At 41.2% G+C, this 27,894-nt stretch overlaps 1 long non-coding RNA gene across 1 annotated transcript; it reads right to left on the reverse strand.

Annotated features, from left to right (window-relative positions):
* Window positions 1–16,430: 16,430 nt before the first annotated feature.
* Window positions 16,431–27,648, reverse strand: LOC126499104 (uncharacterized). The gene is made up of 3 exons (XR_007590985.1): window positions 27,542–27,648; window positions 16,840–16,966; window positions 16,431–16,561 (listed from the first exon to the last, which is right to left on the reverse strand). It is a non-coding gene; the product is annotated as an uncharacterized lncRNA (long non-coding RNA).
* Between the last annotated feature and the right edge of the window lie 246 nt (window positions 27,649–27,894).

The raw sequence follows: 27,894 nt of genomic DNA on the forward strand, positions 1-27,894 counted from the left end.
CGAGTGCTGGGATTAAAGGCATGCACCACCATCGCCCGGCCCTCATAGATTTATTCTTGACATTGGGGTCTGGAGACTTGAGCTGAGTCCTGACAGCAGCCAATCCTGCAGGGTCTCTGATGACAGGCATAATAGGCAGCCTGTTCTGAGATGGTTCAGCCTCTAATCTTGAGCCAGTTCCCTCAACACTCCTGAACAGGTAACTCCTTGTAGCTCCCATATATCCTGTTGGGTCTGTGTTTCTGGAGAGCCCTGAGTAACACGGTGCCTAGTACCATGATCTCCTGTGAGAGGAAAGCAGTGTGTGATTCCTGAAGGGACAGGGCAGCCTGGGAGATGCCATTGGAGTCCAGTTTCTGATCCCACTCTGGATTCTGTCTTTGAGTTTGGGAGAATGTAATGTCTTTTAGAAGTCTCCTTTCCAGCCAGACAGTGGTGGCACACACATTTAATCCCAGAACTCAAGAGACAGAGACAGGAGGATCTCTGTAAGTTTGAGGCCAGCCTGGTCTACAGAGGAATTCCCAGACATCCAAAGCTACACAGAGAAAATGTATGTTTAAAAGAAAGTCTTCCAATCTGGGCGGTAAGGGCAGAGTAGAGGGTGGAGCAGGGAGGCAGGCAATGAATGAACAGGCCAAGATGGTGAAAGTGAGACTCTAGGCAGCTGTCAGGAGTTGGCCATCCTGCCTGGCCCCAGGCTGCTGAGGGTTTGTCTATAACCTATAACTTGGTTGATCTAAGATCAGGGGATATTTAAATAGACTTGGAATTACAACACGCAGTCTGATTCCAGATGACCCTGCACAGCTTCTGGTACCCAATTAACCTTCGGATTGTGCTAGGCAGTCATTCCATTGTGCCCCAGCACCTGGAAAGGACCTCCAAGCCTTAAGGCCAGGCATTGCTGGAGGCACAGCCATGAGTCACTGGTGGGAAGCCTGGCAGCCACTCCTTAACAAGAAAAAGACCCTGCAAAGAATGTTACAAATGGAAAGCGAAGCTTAGATCCAGTGTGTGGAAACCAGCACTCAGCCAAAAGCCTCAGACTCTTTGTAGGTGGGGGACCTAGACGGAGGCTCCCATCTGCTCTGGGAGCCACAGACATTCCTCTTATCTGCAGGGTACCAGGGAATGGGCCAGGTGTCTGCAGGCTCCTTCACTTCTTTCCAGTACTGGAAAGTGGTGGCTGCAGAGGGAAGCCAATGATGTTACATCTCACCTAGTCTCGTCAGGTTGACGGCCCTACCCTAATCAAACATCTCTGCCCCTCTTGACACTCTGTAGGGTCAGATATCCCTCTGTCCACCATTGTGGCTCTAGTCTGAGGAACTTACTATAATGATTACAGTTTTCCTAAGCCCTCCCTGTGAACCAATAACTAAGAAAACAGTTTAGGGGAGGAAGGGTTGATTTTGCTCATGGTTTCAGAGACTTTACACATTGTGGCAGGGAAGGCATGGTCAAATAGAGCTCTGTTAAATCACAGGAGCCAAGAAGCAGAAGGGAGCTGCAAAAGAGCTACAAAATGTCCCAAGGAAACACCACACAGGTACCCAGATTATAGGCCTTTTTCAGGTTCAATCCAATTGTGATCAAAATCAACCCATCCCACCCTAATAGTTTGTAAATGGCCCCTTTATTTCATTGATCCCAATTAATTGCTTGTAGATAACAGCATTTCCCTTCTGAGACCTGGATGCAGGCACCAAACTTGAGTAGACCACAAAGCTTATGTGTGTGTGTGTGTGTGTGTGTGCAAGTGTATGGTTGTTTGTACACTTTTCATATACATATTGCAACTGAGTCTATATACACCACACAGATCGCTACAATGGCAGTCTGTCTCAGTGCCAAATTGATCAGAGCGTGTGACATATGCTAAGTCGCCCCTTGGAATTTTCTCACCTGATTGTACTATTGGAGGTACACAGGTCTGTCACTAACTTTAAAGATTTTAGGGCTGGCCTCTGTGGATTTGGCACAGTTGTTTCTATTCTGGGCATCTCATCGATGTTCAGGACCAAAAGAAATTGGCCAAAGAAAGTGATATACATCATTTCTAAACTGTAAGTACAAAGTTTCTGAGTCCCACACTTGTCACTTACTTCTAAACTATACCCATGTTCCCCAGTAGGATAGATAGAAACAGCTGTGATGGAAATACATATGACATAGACATACGACACTCACTAGTTAGGCTAGTGAATTAAAGCTCCATACGGTCTTCTCATCTTATACTATTATTCCCATCTCTTCATGGGAAAGTCAATTTCACTGATTGGGAGTGAGAGAGAATTGAATCCTCGTTTATCCATTGATTCCAGTCCACAGTTAAGGAACATGCGATTAGCTACGTTTGCATGGTCAGGATACAGTGGCCATTTAACATCCTTCACTGGGCAGGGAGTGCCTCTAATACCTTGTATGCTAGAGGTGATATTTTTGGTAAACAGGTGGGATTCATGTTTGCCAAGTTTTCTTTACTCTTTTAATCTTTCCTTATGGCACACCTGTGTTGGATTAACATTTATATGTCAGTGGGTCTAATTAGTAGTAGTTAGACCTGGGGTTGTTAACTAACAATGGTTATCCCGGTTGTTACAGGCTTGTGCCTGGAGAACGGTGTTTTTGTTACTCATGTTAACAGTATCTCATCTATATGATTATAGATGGATCCAATTAGCATTAATAGGAAGTCATTATAGTTTGCCAAATGTAGGTGTTGTAGTGCTGAGCTTCAACACTTTCTTTATTGGCGGCTGCTTTAAGCCAACAATGGTCTGAGGTCTTTGATATTTATTCCCTATAAATGGTTGTTTTCATTCCTGAGGAGCTGTGCCCCTTGAGCCTATAGTTTAAGTTTACATTTTGATTATAAGTTCTTATGGTGAACTTAAAGTTGATCTAAAATTCTTTATTGGGTAACCAGCTATCACCAAGGTCGGTAGGCTTTCCACCTCTACCTAGGAGTAGTCCCAGTATTGCTGTGGGACAATGGCCTATACCCTGTCCCACAGCATTAAATAAATGGAGATTGGCCAGTAGCCAGACAGGAAGTATTGGCAGGGTGGCCCAGCAGGAAGTAGAGGCAGGGCAAGGAGAACAAGAGAATTCTGGGTAGAGGAAAGAGTCAGTCTGCAGCCATCACCCAACACAGAGGAAGCAAGGTCTGACATGAATAAGGTACCAAGTCACATGGCTAAAACAGACAAAATTAATGGGCTAATATAAGATGTTGGAAGAAATGAAACTGTTCAAACTGACCTAATTGCTTTCCACCTGAACCACTCTGTTTAGGCTAGCCTAAAACACTTCATAAGTGACAGAGGCCCTCACAAGCCAATAACAATTGCGAGGGCACTGCCTCAATGATAGCCAAGAACTGACCAATTAAAAATATATCCATAGTATGCTTCATCAATATACCCCAAGGACAGATAGGAACAGGCCAACAAAGAACATACTTATTTTATACTTCATTTGCATAAAATAAAAAGGAGAGTAGTTGGCTTTGATGACACACACATTTAATCCCAGCACTTGGGAGGCAGAGGCAGGTGGATCACTGTGAGTTCAAGGATGACCTGGTCTACAGAGTGAGTGCTAGGACAAAGCTGCACAGAGAAACCCTGTCTCAAAAAACTAAAAAAAAAAAAATAAAATAAAAATAGAAATAGCAATAAAAAATAGAGGTTAACATAAAGCCACATAAAGATGAAAACTACACAGATTCTGGGTACTCTATGTTATTATGTTGTCTTTGAATTGTCCGATGATTGACAAAGGAGCAAAAGCTGCTAAAAGATATCTGATTATAATGCTGCTGGATTAATCCAACAGGTATATTTTGAAAATGCCTTGACTCAAAATTTAACTCAAAAGATTTATTTTGGAGAAGTTTTGCTTTTGTTTCCACAGGAAATGAGGGATTTTGGTTTTATTCTGTGTTAAGAAAATTCAGGTTCTGTCAAAGAAAACCTACTCAGAAATCTTCAATAGGGGCAGAGGGACCAGATATCTGAGTTCTACATCAAGAACAGTTCAAAGACTGTGGCTGAGATGATCAAGCGTCACAGGATACTCCAGTCAGGATTTGACTGTAATTCTAAATTTGCTTTAGTTCCCTGTAAGATTATCAGTGCCCCCAATCAGCAAGAAGTAGCCTGGAAAACTATGCCCACATTCCCACAAAATGGATTATGGTTGTTTTTCTTTGTCTAGAATGTTGGTGGCAAGTTGTTATGGATAATGGTCAGGAGAAAAGCTAAAGAAAGGAGATTCAGTTCAGAGTTCTTGTTTTGAAAAAAAGAGGGAATTACTGTAGGAATGTTCTGTGCCCTATCACCTGTATTTTAACAAAATGCTGATTGGCCAGTAACAAGGCAGGAAGTATAGATGGGCCAACGAGAGTTAATAAGAAGCCTGAGCTACTACTCTAACCAGTCTATTATTTATGTAGGCTTCTGTGTGTTTCTTTGAGACTGAATGGCTGTGAGACTGGTTAGGGCAAAAACCTCGGGCAACAAAAGGCTTGAAGACACAGGCATGCATTGGTTAATGGACTACGTGGCTCACCTGACTTCTTCTGCAGGAAAGACAATGGGATTGGGGACAACCAACTCGGTGCAGCATGCTTCAGGAGTAAGCACCTAAATACACACAATGAATTGTAATTGGTACTCGGATGCAGAAATATCTCCACAGCACTGCAGGAGGCCTGCAAGGACATCTCTATACAGCTCATCTCAACATGGAAATTGATGGGACTGCCAATGGTGGGGGAGTAGGGCTGGAACAAGGTGTCACACACTGAATCCTATGCAGTCTACACTCTGAGCTGAGTCCTTTAGGCTAGCTGACAGTTTGGTGGGGGTGGGTAGAGACGGTGCAGCCAAAAAGAGGCTTTTCCCACAGACTTGTTGGGACTAGGTACTATTATGGGGCTTAGAGAATCAATTGGGTTCCAAGTTCACCTCTGATTATAGTTGATCTTTGGTGATGGCTACAAGTTTATGTTTTCCAAGTGGGGGCTTCACACAAGTAATATCCAACTAATACTGATTAGACTCAAACCAGGGTAGATGGATGCAAATTAATTTAAGAGCGACTGGAAAACACTAGGTATTGGGGTTCACTAGAGCAATAGACAGCGGAAATTTGTGAGGGCTGTGCTTTGAAGGTATGTACTTAGGTATGGCTGTGTCCCTGCAGGGAGTCAAATATGTTTGGAACCACAGAGAGCTCACTCAGGTATCCCCTAACCCATCTTTGACACATCATAATAACAGATCCCATTTCTTGTCCCGGAACCCTTCCGTAGAAAACTCTGTGTGTGTGTGTGGTATTGTACTTCCTATCTGGTATGGTGTTCACCACGGACTTTCATGATTTTGAGGCCTCTTTGATACTGAACAGATGAACTATGACATCTATCGAGATTCTAACCAGGACCCTTTTTAGGGTAGATGGCAAAGGAAATTGTGCACATGCTGAGCAGAAATCCCCAATACTTTTATTTCTCTGTGGAAGATGAAGCTTTGTGAACAGGAGAAAGGAGGAGAACATATACTACGGAACGTCCAAGAATCTCCAGACTACTTCAAGAGGTCCAGCACAAGAGAGAGATCCTTTTCCCCTGTCCCTAAACATCTGGGTTATAACAGCACTTTGTTTCCTCCTCAGTCCACTGGGCCTGAGCCTGGCTAATTTTTTACCTCCAGGTTTTAAGATAGGGTCTTCCCCATCTAGATTTTAGTCAACCATTTTACCTCAATTTCCTAAACACTAGGATTATATGTGCCTCCTACTGTGTCTGGCTGGCACAAAGATGTAGAACTTTTCCCAACTTTCTAGTCCCTCCATTTTCCTGGGAAAAATAAAATTAATTGTTAAACAATATCAGTCAGTAGTATTTGTTCACATAAAGCCACTGGAAGGGTGGTCTCTGGGTGGGGATGGAAGTGGGCACGTTAACACAAGAGATCTGATGGCAGTAGAGCGCTGGTCAGTTATGATCATGCGACAAAGGAACTTGTGTCAGATGGATTGGCCATGCAGCCAGCCCCTGTACATGAATGAGAAGTTCTGGCACTGAATGATCGGTCGGTGCCATGCTGGGCTGCAGGAAAGAGCAACATGAAGGCCTTGCATTCAGGATAATCCTTCTTCGGGTTCTGCAGCCTGCCGCTCTGGGGTCAGGTGATGAACACCAACAAGCACATTTGTTTGAGTTACAGAGTAGAGACAACAAAGTTCCCTATGTTCCACAGATGCCACACTGGCTCATATACTTGACCTGGAACTCATTGTAGTGTAAGTCATGGAATGCAGAGTCTCTATTGTGCCAATGACTCGGGTTCTTGGCTCAGGAGACAGAGACAGGAGGATCTCTGCAAGTTTGAGGTCAGCCTAGTCTACAGAGCAATTCTAGAACATGCAAAGCTACTGAGCCTGAGAGCTGTCTCCTCCTGTTTTATAATCCTCTTAGTTTGGAATGGAAGGTTTGCACCACTACTGCCTGGTTTCTATGACAAAGTTGTGTGGCTACTGGGAATAAAGATGGGCATCATTGCTGCCCTGTCTGGAAGGCTGGCCAGGGTGGCTGGTTTACTTTTCTGATCCTTAGGTAAGATTTATTTATTAAAATACAAAAGAAATGCCAGTACATAGGTGTAAGTAGTTAGTAATCATTAAAAATTAAAATCACATGTGATTTTACATGTTTGCATCATAAGTACGATGTAAAATATTTACCAATATGTGTGTGTACATGCATATATACAATGGTTAATAGAGACGTACGCTATTTTCTTTTAAACCATGGATGGTTAAATGCAGAACCTGGAAGTAAGAGGAGGTTAGAACATGGGGAAGCTGTAATACTTCTTAGAATTCTAACAGGAAATATGGATTGTGTTCTGAGAAGTGACAACTTCTGAAGTAGGGCAAAATTGTGACATATTCCATGGTCTTCTAAAAGATCAAATATGGCACTAGGGAGAAAGAACAGTTGGGAGGCAAAGACAACGCAAAAAAAGGCAGAGATGTGAAGCCAGGGTTCCTAATGTGCAGAGAACTGACTTCACGGTGGCATTGTTCCCCGCTGAGACACAGAGGATGGACTTTTAGCATCATGGAGATCTAAGTTCCCCAAGTTTGGAAGGGATGCTAGGACAATGTTAGATTAGATAGGAATAAGAGGGATCAGAATCCTGACTTTACCCAGATTCTCTCATTCACACTTCCTCCTTCCAGAGTCTACTTGAAGGGAGTATAATCGTTGAATGGGGCTGTGAGCAATTCTCTCTGGTGGAAGGAGCCAATGGGGGGAGGACGGCTAGGTTTCCAAGGGAATTTCCAGCCCATGACCCACTAATGCTTCTTTCCTAAATCTCCAAACATGTGACCTCCAAGAAATTCCTTTCTTCTATGTTCATTACGTAGACAGACCTATTCATAAGTTGAGAGGATCCCAGCCTCTCAGCAAGTTGAAGGTTCCACGATGTGCAGTCTACCTGACATCTCCTGATGTACTGCCATTCAAAGTATTTTCTGGTGCACATGTAGGAGAAAAGAGGTGGGGCTTCACCTTCTCCTGACTAGGCCTTCAGCCCTAGGAGGCCTGCTTGATTTCCCAGAGCTTGTAGCTTCAGCCTCTCACCTCTGCCAGGACCTTTAGGTCCTGTCATTCCCCATCAACTCTTTTTCCTGGTAAAGCTCTGGGAATTGAGTGAAAGAGTGTCTTTAAATTGCCCAAGAAAGAATCATAACAGAGTCCTAGGGCTTACAAAATGCCTTCTCTGAGAGTATTTTTGTGTTTCTGATGTATGAGACCAGGTCTCAATGTTGAGATGAATTGTTGGTGCTGTTTATATTTGTTAAGTTCTTACTATAAATTACTCCTACTAAGTCCATCTGCATGTGCGTGTGCGTTGTGTGTGTGCATGTGTATTTATGTATCTGTTTTTCAGGTCAGGTACATAGCAGGAGCCTGTCTCAACACAAACAAATAAACACCATACCTGCCCTTTTGGTGGTCACACCTTAAGTTTCAGTACTTAGTGAACTGAGGAAGGAGAATTGCCACTCGTTTCAAACAAGACTAAGGTGTCCTCTGAAAATCTGTGTCAAATGATTTCCCTTCCCCATAGGGTGCAGATTGGCATTCATTTTACTGTTTCCTAAACCTAATGCATGTCCACCCATTTGCTTGAGAATGCTAAAACCAATACCTAAAATGAAAAGCTAGGACTGATATTAGTACTTATTGTAGATTCTAACTCCAGAACCCTCAAGAGGACAACTTTTATCTGAGAACATTGTACTAAAAATAGTAAAAATTAATCTGTCTGTTAAAAATACTCTTGGATACTTTTTTGTTTAATACACAATGATATACTAACTAGAGCCTTGAGAAATTATGAGTAAAAATCTTTCTCAGAAAAAAATTTCTGATAGTAAACTCTAGACACCCAATACAAAAAGTCAGTGGTGTTTTTCTTGTTGTGTTTTAAGGAAGATTGAACAATGTTGCTTTTTATTTTTGTCACAAGCTCATAAAAATAAGGAATTAAAAAAGAATTAAACAATAAGCAAGCATGCTATGTTTGTAAATATATTTCTCATTTGTCTACTTAATATTTGTAAAAGTGATATAAATTACACATTATGATTACAAAACAAGTCGGCAGTAGGAGTTTTTGTTAAGTAAATATATATGTACCCCTACAAACTAATCTTGATATACAAGTCATGCAAAAAGGTTTCATCATGAGTGCTTACATTTTATCAAAAGACACAATATTAGTTATCCTACCAGTGCTACACATATTAGCAAGAGCACACCTAGTAGTTTGACTTATTCTAATAAAACAACTACAGAGACAAGCCTAAGCTCACCACAGGTTGACTTCACATACACTCTGGGAGCCAGCCCTATTTCACCTGCTGATCCTGGTTCCTCAAAACAGCCCTTTTGCAGTGCTTACTACCCATTGCTGCAAGCCAGTAAAATTCCACTTATATCAAGATTTTAGAAGACACATTTGATGTCACAGCAAAAGGTAAAACGCCATTACTAATAATTTTAAGTTCAATTTTGGTTTACCAATGATAGCATTTAGTTATAGCCAACTTTTCCTGAGACTGTTTTACAACTCACAATAACATATCTTAACATAGAGATAGTTCAGTCAATGTAAATTTCACATAAACCTCAAGTTTTGTTTATAGTCAGTTATGGACTAATTTATGTTTTGAAATATTAGTTCATCACTTGGGAGACAGAGTCAGGCAGATCGCTGTGAGTTTGAGGCCAGCCTGGTCTACAAGAGCTAGTTCCAGGTCAGCCCCATTCCACATTTTTATCAGGCCAGTCTCTTCAGGCTGCTGTGTAATGTGGTAAGATCAGTGGGTTCCATAACTGTGGGCCAACTGTCAAGCTTCTCTGCCAGAAGCAATACTATATGAAATAGCATGTTGGTGGATGTGATATTCTCTAAATCCATTGATGGTGATTTTGGCAGAGGCACTGCATGTAAGAAAGGCAAATCCATAAGCAGAATTAGTACTACTTATTTAAGGACAAAGAGTTGTCTTTTCCATGGAGGAAGAGGTTCAACCTGCCACTAGGTTGCTGGCTGGTCACCCCAGGGAATGGTGCCATATCTGGGACTCAGCATTGGACTCTGCTGTTGGCCGATCTACACTCAGCAGCAGCTGCAGCCAAGTCAGCTGTAGTGAGTGGAAGTCCATGCCTAAACCCCATCTATGTGCCACCATGGTCACTTTGTTCAGGGACCCATTGGGCAATGACATGAACAACTTGGAAAAGAGGCTGACTGTCCACAGAGTCATCCTATCGACTTGATCAATGAACTCCTTGTCAGCTGAAGTCACATTTTAGTGAGCATTTACATGGGATTTACAAGGATCTTCATACCCTTTTCCCATTTGGTGAGATCTATCCACGTAGTTCTTCCCATGTATCTTTTCTCACCAATTTTCCAATCATGCTCCTTCCAAGTCCCTGACCATCCTGTCAATCCATTGGCTACAGCCCATTAACTAGTAAGTAGTTGCACATTTGGCCATTTCTCCATCCAAACCATCTGTATAATGATGTGTACTGTGTGCACTTCTGTCCACTATGAAGATTTCCCCTCACCAGTATCTTTCATGGTTTTCCCAGAATGGGGCTATAATGCTGTAGCTGTCCACTTATGGGTGGTGCTTACATGATTGTTGAAATAAGGAGCGGCGGGGCTGCGTCCCCAACACCCCAGCCGCTTGGCTAGCTCATGCCCAAAATAACAACACGCAAACTGTATTCATTTAAAGAACTGCTTGGCCCATGAACTCTAGCCCTTACAGGCTAATTCTCGCACCTGGACTAGCCCATTTCTAATGATGTGTGTAAGCACCCCAAGGTGCCCTTACCGGGAAGAGTCTAGCCTATGTCCATCCTGTGTTGGAGTTGCCTGGGAGAGCTGAGCATGGCGTCTCTGCTCCCGAGCTGTCGGCTCTCTCCCGGAGCAGAGCAGAGTCTGACCTCATTTCCTCTTCCGCCCAGAATTCTATTCTGTTTCCTCCTCCCATCTATGCTCTAAGCTAAGCCAAGCAGTTTCTTTATTGCTCAGCCAATGAAATCAACAGATTGATATATGACACTCCCACATCACATGATGTACAGAACCATCAGTAAAACAGGCACTAGTCTTTTCTTCCTTAGTTGACCAATCATAGGGAACACCCCATGAGGCTATAGGTGCATGCTTGGCAGCAGAAGGTGTTGCAACAGGATTCGAAGCCATGGGCATTTGGACAACTTCTTCAGGTAGCTTGCTTGAGCCTTCTGGACCTGCCTAGGCCTGATGTCTTAAATACCACTATTTTTTGATTAGAGATTATTGCTGTGCACGGTCTACTTTAGGACTTTCAGGGTACGATAACATCTAGTTCATGAGAGACATTTGATATTGCATGGTAAAATGGTGACCCACTGACAAATATTCAGTTTCTCCAAGAGACCAGGATTACCAGCCTGTGCTCAAATGCCTGGCCATATATATTTTTAGAAAATGATTCCATGGGGACCAGGGGCAGACACTTGAATTTACTTTAAGAGATAGGATATTGTCCCATTTTTTCAATGCTCCTTTTCTTGTATGTTATTCAGTTTTCTTCTTTTCCTGTATGTGTGCGTGCGTGTGTGTGTGTAGACTATGTGGCACAGGCTTTAAACCTCAAAGTGATCTTCCTGCCTCTGTTTCCAGATTGCTGGGACTAAAAGAATGCCTTACCACACACAGCTTGAAAAATAATTTTTATTGTACAATTCTCCTCTTCTCCTGATGGCCCAGGAGGCCAGGAGACGGTATCAAACCCCTGATACTGGACTTACAGATTGTAGTGAGCGTCTACGTGCACTGAGAATGGAAGCTGGATTCGTTGAAAGAAGTTTTCGTGCTCTTAACTGCTAAGGTATTTTCCACCCTATGTTTTCTATTCTCAATTGTGTTTCTTGTCCAAGGCAACTTAGTCAGTATCAGACACCTGAGCCTAATTAAAAAGTGGAATTCTCCTCCATTCGAGAGAATTAGCCTCAGTCAGGGATTAGCTTCCAAAAGTCATCCAGTGTCCATTATCCATATTTATTCAGCCTACAAAAATGGAAGCAGCAGGTTGTACTCATGAATTTCAGCATGTTTATTCCCTGGTACTTAACAAGGAAGAAATTGGAAGGGTTTCAGAAGAAATGGCATGAAGAGAAAAAGAGTAAAAGCGATGTGATATCTCTTAATTAACAACATATGGAAATAAATTTTAAATAAAAAAGAGACATAAGATAGATGCTTCAGCAGTTCAGAACACTGTGTTGTTACAGAGGACTCGCATTCCTCTCCTAGAATCCACATGGTAGCTCACCATCTGCTGTAACTCCAGTCCCACGATCTCCTGCCTTGTTCTGGCCTCTGTAGGTACTGTGTACAGGCACATACAGGCAACATGCCATATAACTAAATTTTTTTTAAAAGTAGAATAAGAAAAGAATAAAATTCTTTATAGTGATGTCACAGCCCTGAGACAGACGGCAGCTAGGGTTAGTTAAAATGAATTCCTTCTTATCCTGCATGGAAGTAGCCACGGCCTTCTGCCAAGCCTGCCCGCTCAGAGGTGAAAGCAGATTGGTTCTGAGGTTAGTAGAGATCACCATTACCTTTCATCTAAAAGCAGAATATACAGTGCTCTTGGGTGCCTTTCTCTTGAGGTTTTCTTATTGTCTTCACTATCTTTTGCATCTGTGAGAACTGTGCCATTGGTACAGTTATCTTGAATTCAGAGCAAGGACCAAGACTGACAGACTGCAATGCTGCGCCAAAGCAGTTGACTTTTACTTGTGTCCTTTACTCGATTTTCAGGTATCTTTCCATCATTTTTATAATTTAAATGTTCCTGAAAGATTTTGATGCAAAAGTGTTCCTATGTCCCTAAATGTCTTTGATTTTAAATTGTGATCTCGTTCAGAAGTGGATTTGTCATCTGAGCTAGCTTAGCTCCAGGCAGAGCTCCACTTGACAACATGCGGGTTCCCTAAGTAAAATCCCCATGATTCCTCTGTTTAGGAAAAGCCTTGTTTTGAAAACAACTCCCATGCTCTCCTTGCCTCCTGAAGGTAGAAACTCCTTCTCATTTTTCTGCCTTGGATGTTGTGATACCTATTCTTGGTAGTCAAATTGATTACCTCTGAAATTAAAACCCACTGCTAGGGATTTTTCTTAAGATTTTGAAATTAAGACCCATATTTAATCTGGATCATTTGAGATGATAATATCCACATTTAGCACACCTTTAACCTCTGCACTCAGGAGGCAGAGGTAGTCACATTTTCTGAGTTTGAGGCCAGTCTTGTCTATGGATTGAGTTTCAGAGCCACCCAGATAAACCCTTTCTCAATAACACCAACCCCAACCCCCAAATCAAACAAAGAACAAAGTACATTTTAATCTGAATTGCACCTCCTGAAGCAACTGACTTATTTTAAGGATATTGAAGAAGGAATTTCTCTATTTTTGCTTGCTTCACCATTATTCCTTACCAAATTCTTTCTTTAAATGTTAATGTTGCAGGATGCTTTCACCTGTGTGACAGCAGGAGCTAGAAGCAAGATAGAGAGCATACATTTTACAGCTGCTTTTTACATTATTAGAGACCACACTCAATTGGGCTGATATCTTAAATGCTATTGGCTGAAGGGGTGGAATGTGGCTCCAAAAGCACCTCCTGCTTTTGTTTATATAAGAGTTTCAAACCCAATACAAAACTATATACAACAGGAACAGATATCAATTATAATTAGAATTACAAGCAGCATAAACAATATTAAGCAAGGAATGTATGCAAAATGTTTTAATAAACATTCTATCCTAGGAGTCTAAGTCTTTTATAAGAAATGGCTTGGCTAGATCCTAAGAGTACAGTAAATATGACTATAAAATCTTCAACCCCATTGAAGGCCTGATAAGGGAGATAATATTATTTGAGCAGGAAGAAAGTACAGTAAATCAGCTTCCAAATTGAGCAGTATATGGCAGAGACAATTAGCTATCTGAGTCATCACCCAAAGTCTCATTTTGTAACACTCAAGCAACCAACTTTGGCTAAGGCCTGGTGTAATTGACAATCCATTTTCAGAGGTAGAAAAATTTTCAGAACCATCTTACCCTGTCTAGGCAAGATTTGACAGTCTTTTCCTTGTGTCCTGCTTATCCTTATCTGGAAACCATGTATGTTGTCAGTGGTTGAGGTATGGGCAGTTTCTTGCCCAAATGTCAATTGTGCCAAGAAGAAAACAAGCTATAAGTGGAGTGTCTTTGGTGTTCAACATTCTCTTGGGAGTAGATTGATGCTGTCAGGAGCAACCATGCCTTGTGTCAACAGAACCCTAAGTAATTTAAACACCATGTTCTACAGATCCTTGAAGTGGTTGAAAATTGCCTATCTAGACAAAATACAATACGTGTCTAAAGGACCTAATTGATCTGAATGTAAACACAATAAACATGAACAACTATTGAGCAATAATGTTTAAAACCTGTTTAACTTAAAGACTAAAAATTCTTTCCAAATATTAAAGAATCAGTAAACAAATGTGCAACAAATGAGGATAGTGACTTCAAAATGTAAACAATGTATAAGTATGGCTTCTTCCATGTATGTGAAGATTACTGTGACACACAAGGCTTTACCCTATGGATTACGTTAATAGGGTTTCTCTTCTATATGGGTTCTTTCATGCTTTTGAAGATTCCTGCGACATGTATAGGCCTTACCACACTGATTACAATCATAGGGTTTCTCTCCAGTATGGGTTCTTTTATGCCTTTGAAGATGACTGTTTTGTGCAAAGGCTTTACCACACTGATTACATTCATAGGGTTTCTCTCCAGTATGTGTTCTTCTTACATGCAGTTGAAGAGATGGATGGTCTACAAAGGCCTTATCACACTGATTACATTCAAAGGGTTTCTCTCCAGTATGACTTCTTTCATGCCTGCGAAGAGTGCTGCGTTCTGCAAAGGCTTTACTGCACTGATTACATTCATAGCGTTTCTTTCCAGTATGGGTTCTTTCATGCATTTGAAGATGACTGTTTTGTACAAAAGTTTTACCACACTGATTACTTTCATAGGTTTTAGCTCTAGTATGGATTCTTTCATGCTTCCTAAGATGAGAGCAATATGCAAAGGCTTTACCACACTGACTACATACAAATGGTTTCTCTCCAGTATGACTTCTTTCATGCCCTCGAAGATTGCTACGAAATGCAAAGGCTTTACCACACTGATTACATTCAAAGGGTTTCTCTCCAGTATGGCTTCTTTCATGCCTGTGAAGACGATCACGATATGCAAAGGCTTTGCCACACTGATTACATTCATAGGGTTTCTCTCCACTGTATGTTTTTATATGCTTTTGAAGTGTACTGTGACTTGCAAAGGCTTTACCACACTGATTACATTCAAAGGGTTTCTCTCCAGTATGAGTTTTTTTATGCACTTGAAGAGTACTGGGATATGCAAAGGCTTTACTAGACTCATTGCATTCATAGGGTTTCAATCTATTTTGTGGTTTTTCATGCCTCTGAAGACGACTGTCACGTGCAATGTCTTTAACACATTGAATATATAAGGAAGTTTTCCCCCTAAATTGACTTCTTTCATTCCTGCAATGATAATGGCACATGTCAAAGAATAACCACATTCAATACATTGTTGAATATTTTCATTTGTATGAATTAATTTAAATAATTGGTTCAATTTTAAAAAGGAATTCTATCTTAAGGTTTTATCATTGTGTTTAAACTCATGTTGATCCCCTACATTAAGACTTGTTTTGCTGGGCAATGGTGGCGCACGCCTTTAATCCCAGCACTTGGGAGGCAGAGGCAGGGCGGATCTCTATGAGTTTGAGACCAGCCTGGTCTACAGAGCTAGTTCCAGGACAGGCTCCAGAGCCACAGAGAAACCCTGTCTCGAAAAAACCAAAAAAAAAAAAAAAGACTTGTTTTGCATCTATGAAGATGAATGATAATAACATCCATTATTACATAGTTCACATTTACAGAATCTTTTTTCTTTACGAGAATTTTCACATATTTGAAAAGAAATGAAAAAAAAAACTCAAAAATTTACCACCCTTATCGCACACATAGTTTTCTAGACTGTGAGTGATACTATATTTCCTAAGTAAACTATGTCAAACACAAGTTTTTACACAGTCCTAATACCACTAGTGTTTATAGCATTCCTAGCCCTATTACTTGTACACTTGTTCATCAAATTCAACAAGTATATGTACCATGAGGACCGCTACACATCTAATTGTTGTGAGAGAGAGGTATAGCTACTCTACCTTATGCTCACATGGCTTGTATATAGAGTAGCATATGATGTACCTACTAAAGGAATAATAGTTACCACATTTTTCCCAGTATAACTTTATGTCTTCATAGACTTGTGGTATCCAGATTTATGTTTCTGCATATTTCTGTATACCAACTGTCCCTTGATGCTTTACTCTGACTGCCCCCTCTCTAAAGTTAGCATAGTCACAAGTACAGGGGTTACATTAGCTTTTCTATGGACTATTAGTATAGTAGATAGTTTGAGAGATAAATTTATCACTTTTCAAAATGTATACCTTTTATTACATGAATAGTATTAAATAAATGGATTGACAATTCTACAACATAGCTCTTGTTGTATTATGATTCAAATGGTGATATAGGTTAAGGCATTGTTTCCTTAACTTCTTTCTTTAAAAAAAAATGGCCTGCAAATGCAGTTTGGTTACCTAAAATTGAGGTATATGATTCTGTGAGAATTTAATAAACATTGGTACACTTTATTATTTACATCGTTGCTTCTTTTTAAAACATTTAGGAAACTGCAAATTCTTCAAAGGTACATTCCTCTCAACTTATACATTGAAAATTACCTTTTATGTCTTCTAGTACTTTGCCAATGTTCTTTAATATTATGGTCTTCCCAATTATATCCTAAAATATAATGCCAGAAAATGTATGTTATGTAGTGAAATTTTTAAAAAAAATTTTAGTTACTATCTTCAGTGAACCTTACAACCATGCCTGACTTCTTCTTCTTCTTTCTCAGTCATATTACAAAAGAGCATCAGTCGCCAATGAACAGTTCTTTCCTGATTTTGAGTACTTTTTTATTTGATACAGGGTTTCTCTGTGTAACAGTCCTGGCTGTCCTGGAACTAGCTCTTGTACTTAACCCTTATTTTGATACATGAAAGAAAATTCTGTCTTACCTATAGTAGTAAGGTTTCCGTAGGTCTCCAGCATCACATCTTTGTAGAGATTCTTCTGGGAAGTATCCAACAAACTCCATTCTTCCCAAGTGAAGTCAACATGCACATCATCATATGTCACTGTATTCTAAAATATCCCAACAAACAAAAAGCATGATATTGACGACACTATAAATGTATACTTCTTTGACAGTATGGTCATAGAAATGTGGTGTTCTCTGTACTCACTCCATGGCACTGATATCATAGTTTAATCACCAAGTCACTTGAGAAGCAAACTAAATAGGAGTTTCCCCTGTCATTTCCGAACCCTTTGAAAGTGAGATCACCTTGCACAAGAAATGCCTACTAGAAAACAATGAAAGACACGTGAACAAATGAACAATACATGATACATGTGAGAGATGTTCTATAGATGATTAATTCCTAACTACAAAAGAAAAAAATAAGACAGTCAAGCTGGATGCCTTGGGTCATGCCTTTAATCCTCCTACCTCTCAGAAGTTGGAGGCAAGTATATCTGCCTCTCAGTTGAATGCCAGCATAATCTATGAAATCACTTCTAGGACGGTCAGAAATACATATTAACTCCCTGTTTACCATGAAAAATCAATCCAACAAACATAAAAGATAGAAAGAACTCAGAGTTTTTTCTGAATTTACTACAAAGAGCTATGCATTCACTCCAAATCTATATTCATATCCCAGAAACTTAAAGTGCCTCAATTTAAATTGTAAGATCAATAAGATCTTACTAAAAGGCACCGTGTAGTGGGTGGGTCTGTGACGGGAACAGCATGGGATAAAACCGGACTCTCTGATCATGGTGAACAATGAGGACTGATGAGAAGCCAAGGTCAATGGCAAGGGGTTTTGATCCTACTTCATGTTCTGGCTTGGTGGGAGCCTAGCCAGTTTGGATGTTCACTTTCCTANGGGGGAGGGAGAGAAGAGTGGGGGAGGGGGAGGGGAATGGGAGGCTGGGAGGAGGCGGAAACTTTTTTTTTTCTTATTCTCAATAAAATAAAAAAAATGAAAAAAAAAGGCACCGTGTACTCGAAAACTTACAAATAACCAAATAAAAACATTAGCAATATTTATGATGTTCACAAATAATCAACACTGTGCAGGAAATATGGTTCAACAGTAAAGAGCCCTCCTGGCCTTGCATACAGGAGGGCTCAAGGACTTACATGGCAGATCACAACTTTCCATCATTCCAAATTCGAGGTTTCTTGTACCATATTTTGATCACTGTAAGGACTAGGTACATACACGGTGCATATCCATGTACGGTGTGGAAAGTCCTTCTGTATATGTGTTGCTTTTATTGGTTAATTAATGAAACTAGTTTTGGCCAATGGCTTACCACAGTAAAGTCAGAAGGGAAATCAGAACAGAGATGGAGAGAGAGAGTAGGCAAAGTCAGGGAGAAGCCATGTTGATGCCACAGGAGACAGATGCCCCCACCAGAGACAGCCGGAAACTTGCCAGCAGGCCACGACCTCATGGTGATATACAGATTAATGAAGACAGGTTAGTTTAGGAAATAAGATCTAGCTAGAAGTACTCTTAAGCTATTGGCTAAATAGCACTGCAAATACTGTAGTTTCTGTATGATTACTTTGGCTCTGGGCATCTGAGCATGAATGAACACCTCCACCTAGAAACTGGCACCAATGTGACTGACTACATTCAGAAAGCCTGAGAGAGCTTGGAAAGTAATTCTAGGCAGAAAAAAATCCAACAACAGAGTTAAGCACCACTTCTTGGTAGCTGGTATTTATTTTATTTTTTGGATGGGCTCTATTTGCTGGTGGCAAACAGGGTGCCATGGGTCCTTTAAGAGAGGTCTTCCTGATTCAGTGGTAGCAGAAATACATGTGGCTTCAAAATGGTGGCTTCCTGGTTCATGCTGGCAGCACAAACTCTGGCTCTTTCAGGAAGCCAAGCACTAAAATGGGGTCTGTGAACAAGTGTTACACATTGCTTAAAGGTGACACAGTCCCACTGCAACCCTGAATTTGGTGCAGAGCGAATGGCTCCCAGAGATAGTGAACATGCTTCCTGGTCAACCAGCAAGGTACCAACTGGGAGCTGGAGTCTTTCCCCTCTGGCGGCTCCATGGTTTATCCACAGCTGCCATTTCCTTTTCATTAGCATTAAAAACTTTTAAAGATAATAAACTACTGTGTAATCTATATCTGGAAGTCTTAATTTCCACTTTCTCTTTATTAAGCATGTCTTCCAGAGAGGCAGATGAAGTGTTAACTAATTAATCTTTATCATTATAAATTGGAAATCAGATATCAGCGTTATCAGAGAAGCAGTGGAGAAGCCACCAGGGACTCTTACCTTTTCCATTCCGACATCCAAAAAACCCCCATGATCTTCTCTCATCCCAATTATACTTCTTCTTGTCTCCTATCTAACGATAGCCCTCCAAACCCCTATGCCATTTTTGGTCAGTAAATAGGTAAGCTCTGCTCTCCGACTCCAAACATTCTTCATTATCAAACTATGATCAAAATATCACACAGCACCCTGCAACCTCTCATGTGTTTCACTCTTGCAACTTCCATGCCCCTATGCAGTTCTCCATGGTAGATGCCTCATAGCTTGGGTATCTCAACATCACGTGGTCTGAAATGCAACCCAGCTTCGTCTTCACCATTTCGTGTAATGAACACTTACAATCTCTTCTTCACTGGAGCTCTGACTCTGCCAAACATAGATGGGTACAGAAGAAGAACCCATGACCTTTACATTTTACAACTTTCTTGTTTTCTGTATCAGTATGACAAAGGTGATCCTGCCAAGATTTGATGGACCACACCAAGTTTGGGCCAAATTTGCTGCAAGTTCTGTATGATGTTGTTCCTGGAACAAGAAATTACTTTACATACTCCTTCCATAAATTAAGGGCTTAACTAGAAGCAGTCTTACACCTGGAGCATGTTCCTAGGCTTCAAATATACAGTCAGGCTCTAAGCTTTGATGGTACTGAAATTCCTGACAATGTCTGCACCTTTTTCACCACTGGACTGCCATCTGAAACTACCTAGTGTTTTTCTTAACAAAACACTTTTCTGATGTGGGATTTCCTTCTGCATGCTGTGAATATGTGTTGCTTTTATTGGTTGATGAATAAAACTGTTTGGCTGGTGACAGGACAGAATATAGCTAGCTGGTAAATCTAAGTGGATACAGAGAGAAAAAAGATTAAGTCAAGACTCCAAGAGGCAGAGGAGAAACAAGATGTGAGATAACAAGCCACGAACCATGTGGCAAAGCATATATAAAAGTGGATTAATTTAAATGTAATAGCTAGCCAATAATAGTTTGAGCCATTGCCCAAATATCTGCAATTAATATAAGCCTCTGAGTGGTTATTTGGTAGCTGGCAAACAGGAGAGAAACTTGCAGCTGCATTTTTTATTTCTTTCTACTTGTTTCTTTTTTACTCTAGACCTGAATGAGCCATCAGTAATAACCATCGAATAGAAGCAATATTTTGTATAAGAAATCAGTCTATTCCTTTTTAATTCTGCCTTGCTCACTTTCTTTGGACATTGAGAGAATAACAAATATTGGGGCAAAAATATCACACAAATGATCTCTAGACAAAATTTTCATGAAGTCTTCTAAGCACCTGTGCTTACTTACCAAGCTACAAACATCTTATGGGGCCACAAGGAAGAAAGCCAGACATGGGCTGGAAAGGCTATGACTGTCTTGAGAGCAGACTCTTTATTCCTTTTCTTTTCTTGACCCTTTTTTTATTATTGCTTAAAAAAAAAAAACCGATCCAAATTCCCACTCTCTCCCCTCCTCCCATTACCCTCCCAATCCAACCACAGACCCTCGAACACCACCCCCTCCAATCCTAAAGACAGCAATGCACCCCGTCCTGTGGAAAGTCCAAGGCCCTCCCTACATGTTGAGCAAGGTATACATCCAAGAAGAATAGGATCCCAAGAAGCCAGCACATGCAGTAGACTAGACAAATCCCAGTGTTACTATCAGTGGCCCCTCAGTCAGCCCCAACTGTCATCTAGAGGGACTTGTTTGTTTCCATACTCATTCACTCCCAGTCCACTTGGAATTGGTGAGCTCCCATTAGCTCAGACACACTGTCTAGGTGGATGAACACATCATGGTCTTGAATTCCTTGCTGACTCTTTATTTCTTTATCAGAAACAGAAGAAAATGGAAATTTCTATGATCCATAGAGTTGTAGTTTCCAGGATACAATAAAGTTTGCATCCTCTACCACATATACAAGATTAATGTCAAAGTCCAATTGTCCTTTTAAACTTTCATGATTCGGGGGCTGGAGAGATGGCTCAGCAGTTAAGAGAATTGCCTGCTCTTCCAAAGGTCCTGAGTTCAATTCCCTGCAACCACATAGTGGCTCACAACCATCTACAATGATGTCTGGTGCCCTCTTCTGGCCTGCAGGCATACATGCACATAGAACACTGTATACATAATAAGTAAATAAATAAATATTTTAAAAAATGCTTTCCTGACTTTTTGGTTACTAAGGGATCATACAAAGAAGCACAAATCAGCCTGAATATTTCACTGCCTGAAGGAATGCAACAGTCTGTCAGGACCTTGGAGGCACATTGTGTCTCAGAAACCCCAGATTTAACCTGAAACACCCATGACACTGGTCTCTCAAGGCAGGTAGGTCAGGTCAAAACCATGGTTCCCTAGAGAGCCTATTGCCCACTAAAATCCTATGACATTGACCTCCACTGTCCATCATTCAACATTCCCTTCTGCTTTGTCCTACGAGAAGAGCTGATTAAGCTCTTTGTCCAGCTCTCTATGGCTTTTGCCATCTAAAGTTCTGATATCTTCAGCATTCTTCCAGGAATTAACATTCCCAGGAACCTAGCAGCAACAAAATCTCCTTTGAGTCCCATGTTTGTTCCAACTTTCTTCTCTGTTGCTGTTATTAAATTATCTAACCAAAAGCAACTCAGGTAATTAACAGGTTTATTTGGTTGCTACTCCTATTTTACAATCCCTCCTTATGGGAGTTTAGGATAGGAACTCAAGCTAATACCTAAGAGCAAAACATGTAGAATCATTGTTTTTGGCTTTCTCTCTTGCTTTGTCACTGTCTTGTGCACAGCCTGGGTCTCCTATCCATCCCTGGTTTGCTTGGTCAAGATATTGCCAACTCTATGGAAGAGAGAGTTCAAAATCAATACAATCTCTCTCAGACACATTAATCAGATATTGTGATCTAGGCATACCCTCAATTGGTGTTCCCTCAGGTCACTCTAGGCTATGCCATGTTGATAGCTGAGGCTATTTAGGAAAAAGAGACAATAATATACGAGAAGGCTTTAAAGATCCAAAATCAATGGACTAATCATATCCATCACATAGGCAGAAAAAACACAAGCATGAAGACAGATATGCCAAGAAATGGAAAAAGGCAAGCATCTATGATCAAGAAGAAAAACCAAAACTGTCTCACTTCCCAAACCAACACAAACTCAAGGACCTCATAACATGAGAAATTTTCTGAACAGAAAATTGGTGAGACCATTATTTTTCTGAATATTAACAATATACTTAGATAACAATTAATAAAATAACAACATAAATGGGCACCACTGACAAACAACAACACAAAGACAGACGTACAAATACATAGTATGGTTCCTTAAATAAGAACTACAAGTTTGATACAAAAATAAAACCCCAAGAAGCCGGGCGATGGTGGTGCACGCCTTTAATCCCAGCACTCGGGAGGCAGAGGCAGGCAGATCCCTGTGAGTTTGAGACCAGCCTGGTCTACAGAGCTAGTTCCAGGACAGGCTCCAAAGCCACAGAGAAACCCTGTCTCAAAAAAACAAAAACAAAAAACAAAAAAAAAGTTAAAAACTTCCTCTTCATTTAAACAGAAAAGAAGAATGGTGTAGGAAGTCCTTTGGTATATGTGTTGCTTATATTCATTAATGAATAAAGGAGCTACTTTCTGCTAATCGCTTAACAGATTATAGCATGGGAGAGAGAGAGAGAGAGAGAGAGAGAGAGAGAGAGAGAGAGAGAGAGAGAGAGAGACAGAAGCCAGAGTCAGGGACAAGCCATGAAGCCCCACAGGAGACAAATGAGAGATGCCGAATAGAACTTTACTCAATAAGCCACAGCCATGTGGCAATACACAGATTAATAGAAATGGGTTAACCAAAGGTTTAGGAGCAATAGGCTTAACTGATTGGCCAAGCAGTGGTTTAAATAATATAGTTTCTGTGTGATTATTTCAAGTCTGGGCAGCCAGGAACAACTATCAGCCTTCAACACAAAAGTCCCATCACCTAGAGCTCTCCCTGAAGATGGAGTTGATGTCTTGCTGTAGTTCTGCTGTCCCTTACGCCCCCTTGTGGTTTAAGGTAAATCCAGCACCACTGATGCAGAATTCGAAAGCAACATAGAGGAATAATTTAAAATCTGTTTCTTGCCACATGGATTATGGCACAAGATTGTGCCCTATCTACCTACCCAACACCATGCACCCTTGAAAAATCCCCACAGATCTGAAATTCCTTTTTTCCTCCTGAAATTTCTTTTATCTCCTGGAACTAAACTTCACTAAATCCTAGCACTGTGGCTGTAAGTAGCAGAAAGTTAAAAGCATAATAATCATTCAGTGATGAAAGATGATCCACATCATCCTTCTACCAGTTTCTAAAGTATTTCTAACATGTATAAGACAAACCTGAAAATGGAATGCAATACTCAGAACTACTAGGAACCAGCCCTTCAGTTTTCCAACCTGTCTTCCCACTGCACACCAAAACCAGTGTCCATGAGTACACACTGGACAGTAGTACTACCAGCAATATCTTCCTAAGCCAGGGCTACAGAGTCCCCCCTCCCAGGAAATCCATACACAGGGAGACTCAGAGGACAAGGGCCACTGCCCAGGTCACCACATGGACCCACAGATCCGCGGTCTGGCTTCTGATCCATCCAACCCCGGCAGAAATGACAGCACATCAGACTTGCTGTGAACATCCCACACACACCGTGGTCTTATGGTCTTCCTTACAACTCACTGCAGCAGAGGCACAGGAGAATCCAGAAAAGAACCAGTGAGCTACCTGCCACTAATACTCCTGATTGAAAACCCTCCCCAGAATTCCTTATTGGCTAGGGCCACCCAGCTGATCCTCAGAATATGAACAGCTCCACTAGTGGGTGATCAGAGATCAAATGACTCAGACAGCACTGTCCTTCCAGCTCTGCCCTGCCAGCCCAGCAGACAGAACCCTTGTCTAGAAAGTTTGGGTTTTAGTAGACATTCTTTTACTCTCCAGGAGCCCATCCTGGTTTTGTCTAAAGCACAGGGTTCTTTATGTGTGCTTTCTATTACTCACACAGTTTCCAGTGCAGCCATCCCAATGCTTATACCTAGGAAATCATGCACACAAACACAGGTCACATTCAAACAGTAACTGTTGTTACTGTGTAACTGTTGTTAAAGCAAAACAGGCCCTGAATTAGAAACCAGTGAAGGGTCATGGTAGGGTTTGGAGCCAAGAAAAAGAATGTGGATATGACAGAGTTATAATCTTAAAATTTATTTTGGAAAGTTGAAACAGGCTTTATGGTCATGTGCTTAAGAGACACATATTAGAGTATATCAAAGATTTATTACACCTTTCCTCGAAGGTCAGTCCTTTACCCAGATTCTTGATTTCCCTGGTCTGTGGACTGCAAGAAATGGCCAATCAAGACATTTATGGAACATTTAAAATTGACTGCCAAAGCTGGGCGATGGTGGCGCAGGCCTTTAATCCCAGCACTCGCGAGGCAGAGGCAGGCGGATCTCTGTGAATTCGAGACCAGCCTGGTCTACAAGAGCTAGTTCCAGGACAGGCTGCAAAGCCACAGAGAAACCCTGTCTCGAAAAACCAAAATAAAATAAAATAAAATTGACTGCCAAATTCCACATTGCTAATCTCAACTACTGCTGAAGAAGGAAAGCTCTCACCCTCTGTTCTTCCTCTCCCTTTCTGTGCTGTGATTCCCATAGCTTCAAAGTTGGTCAATGACCTCAATTCTTGCATAGGTCCCTCTTCAATTTAAGTCCCCAATAAAAACCAGATAGGCTAGAGGTTACTCAATAGCTGGTCTACTTTCCCTTCTCACCAAATGAACAGTCACGGCCCCGCCTAGAAGGAGTTACAGGACTGTCTTCTTGGCACTGGGCACCAGAGCCAAGGTTAGGTGCTAAAAGCAATTTTCAGCTGGGCAATGGTGGCACATGCCTTTAATCCCAGCAGAGGCAGGTGGATCTCTGTGATTTTGAGGCCAGCCTGTTCTACAAGAGCTAGTTCCAGGACAGGCTCCAAAACCACTGAGAAACCCTGTCTCGAAAAACCAAAAAAAAAAAAAAAACCAAAAAAAAAAAAAAAGAAATTGGGCACCAAAAGATCACATAATCCAATAAAAAATGGAGTACAGACCTAAAAAAAGAACTCTCAACAGAGGAATCTAAAATGGCTGAAAAACACTTAAGGAAATGTTCAACATCCTTAGTCATCAGACAAATGCAAATCAAACCAACTCTGAGTTTCCTTCTTATACCTGAAAGAATGGCTAAGATAAAAACACTGATGACAACTTATGCTGAAGAGGTTGTGGGGAAAAGGGAACATTTCTGCACTGCTGGTGGGAATGCAAGCTGGTACAACTCCTTTGGATGTCAGTGTGGCGATTTCTCAGTAAATTAGGAAACAACCTTCCTCAAGACCCAGTAATGCCACTTTTGGGTATATATCCAAAGCATGCTCAATCATGCCACAAGGACATGTGCTCAACTTTGTTCATAGCAGCTTTGTTTGTCATAGGCAGAAGCTGGACACAACCTAAATGCCCCTCGATTGAAGAATGGATAAGGAAAATGTGGTACATTTACACAATGGAGTACTACACAGCAGAAAAAAATAACGACAGCTTGAATTTTGCAGTGAAGAGTCCATGAATAAAATAAAAATGTAGATTCCAAAAATAAGAATGTAAAAAAAAATATAAAGTTCTAAGTCTAGGAGAACGAGAACAGACTGTCAGCAGCTTTCTCAGCAGATCAAGAATCATTCATTCACAGTGAGCTATTTTCTCAGATGCTTGGGAAGCTTAGGTCATTTTACAACTGGCTGTTATATTTACAAGGCCAGAGCTTCTCCCTACAAATTGAGAGTAGTATCCTGGCCATCCCTAGTAAATGACAGATGTGAACTGAGTTAACCTTTAGGAGACAGAGATATGTCACCTTTGGGTTAGACACTGTTTCCATTATGAAAAACTGGCGCCACTAGAGGACAGGCATAAGACTCCAATTTACACCTGGAGGTACTGGAGACAGTGGACAAATACAATGGGTTAATTGATGAGCCCTGCTAACAGAGGCTGTAAAGTATGGCAGTCAGTATCTGAGTTTTACCTTGAGATAGTGTGAAAAGCTTTCTGCTATCTCCTAAATTCTCAGCCTAAGAACCAGTTAATCCTAATTTATTAACCTTCTAGTATGACTAGCAGTCCCTTTCTGACTAATTGCTAAAGACATATGTTTTGTCGCAATAAGTGACCTCCGTTGTAATCTCTGAAACATATTTCATGATGGCTGCCCAGTTACCCACCGACATTAGCACTCACTCCTCTCTACAGTCTCAGCTGACCAACCCAAGGGTCAGGGCAAGGTTGTAAATATTCCTTTGTTCAGAGCTAACGCTTGGTGTCCCTACTATAAAAAGTGGGTTCAAAAACCTGCCTTTCACCACAGTCTAACAAACACCATCTCTGGCTGTGGTCTCAGCTAACTGATAAGCTTCTGTGCCCCGCGTTGTTTTATTTTTACTTTTTATTTTTAAGTTTGCTTCTGTTTTTCCTAGGATCTGGTTTCTGGAATAAAGTTTGCTTCTGGTTTATTAGATTTAGTGGTGTTCTCATCTTTGCCCGCCCCCCCCCCCCCCCCGACCCACCAGCAGGAAAATGGAGGGAACTAGAAAACGTTATTTTGAGTGAGGTAACAAAGACACAGAAAAAAAAAATAAAAAAATTATCACATGTACTCACTCATGGGTGGTTTTGTAACATAAAGCAAAGAAAGCCAGCTTACAAACCACAATCCCAGAGAATTTAGACAACAATGTGAACACTAAGAGAGACTTACATAGATCTAATCTGCATGGGAAGTAGAAAGTAAAAAAAGACAAGATCTCCTGAGTAAATTGAGATTATGGGGACCTTGGGCGAGAGCTGAACGGGGGAGGGGAGAAGAATTGAGGGGCGTAGAGAAATATGTAGAGCTCAAAAATTTCAATAAAAAAAGAAAAAATACATTAAGTTAAAATACGAAGTGCTGAACATCTAGCAAATAGTGGGGAAAATAGGCCTCTCTGAGTTTAGTAACCTGTTCTCCATGAATACACGTAAAGCACGTTGATGTTTTACACACAGCTCCCTGCGCCCTATGCTCTCAGTATAGAGTCCACAGAGCTAAGTTATTCAGAGGCTTACTCCTAGGTCCAGGGAGTTGCGATGACCACCTGGACCTCACAGGACAGGGAATATGGCTGCAGGTTCCAAACCTGATACGGGGAGGCGTCACCACACTGGCTCCTACACCTCACCATCTTCTCCTTCCCATCTGGGGACAACAGCCCCTACTCACCATGTCGTGATCTCCCAGCTTGCCCAAGCTTTCCGCTCAGCTCCCTGTAGTATAACTAGCAGCACAACACACAAAGCCACTAGTGCCAGCTCCTCTTCAAAGCCAAGCCTAAAACCAGTGCAGGAAGGGCCCTGCACAACTTCTGACTGGCAGGTTGTCTGGAGGACCTGATTGGCCAGTGAGACCTGAGTGACAAGAACACCTTGCATGAGGTTAGGTTGTGCTTAAAGTCACAGCACAAGGGTTCTTGATCCTGCCTTCCACACCGGACAAAGACCTTTTCTGGATCAGCAGAGAAATGCATTTCAATAGCAATTGCCCCTGGATCCAATAGCTAGCAGACCCTGCTATCT

The sequence above is a fragment of the Alexandromys fortis genome, unplaced genomic scaffold (genome assembly GCF_014885135.2).
Source record: "Alexandromys fortis isolate MF-2015 unplaced genomic scaffold, M_Fortis_MF-2015_v1.1 scaffold_14, whole genome shotgun sequence".
Taxonomy (NCBI): Eukaryota; Metazoa; Chordata; class Mammalia; order Rodentia; family Cricetidae; genus Alexandromys; species Alexandromys fortis.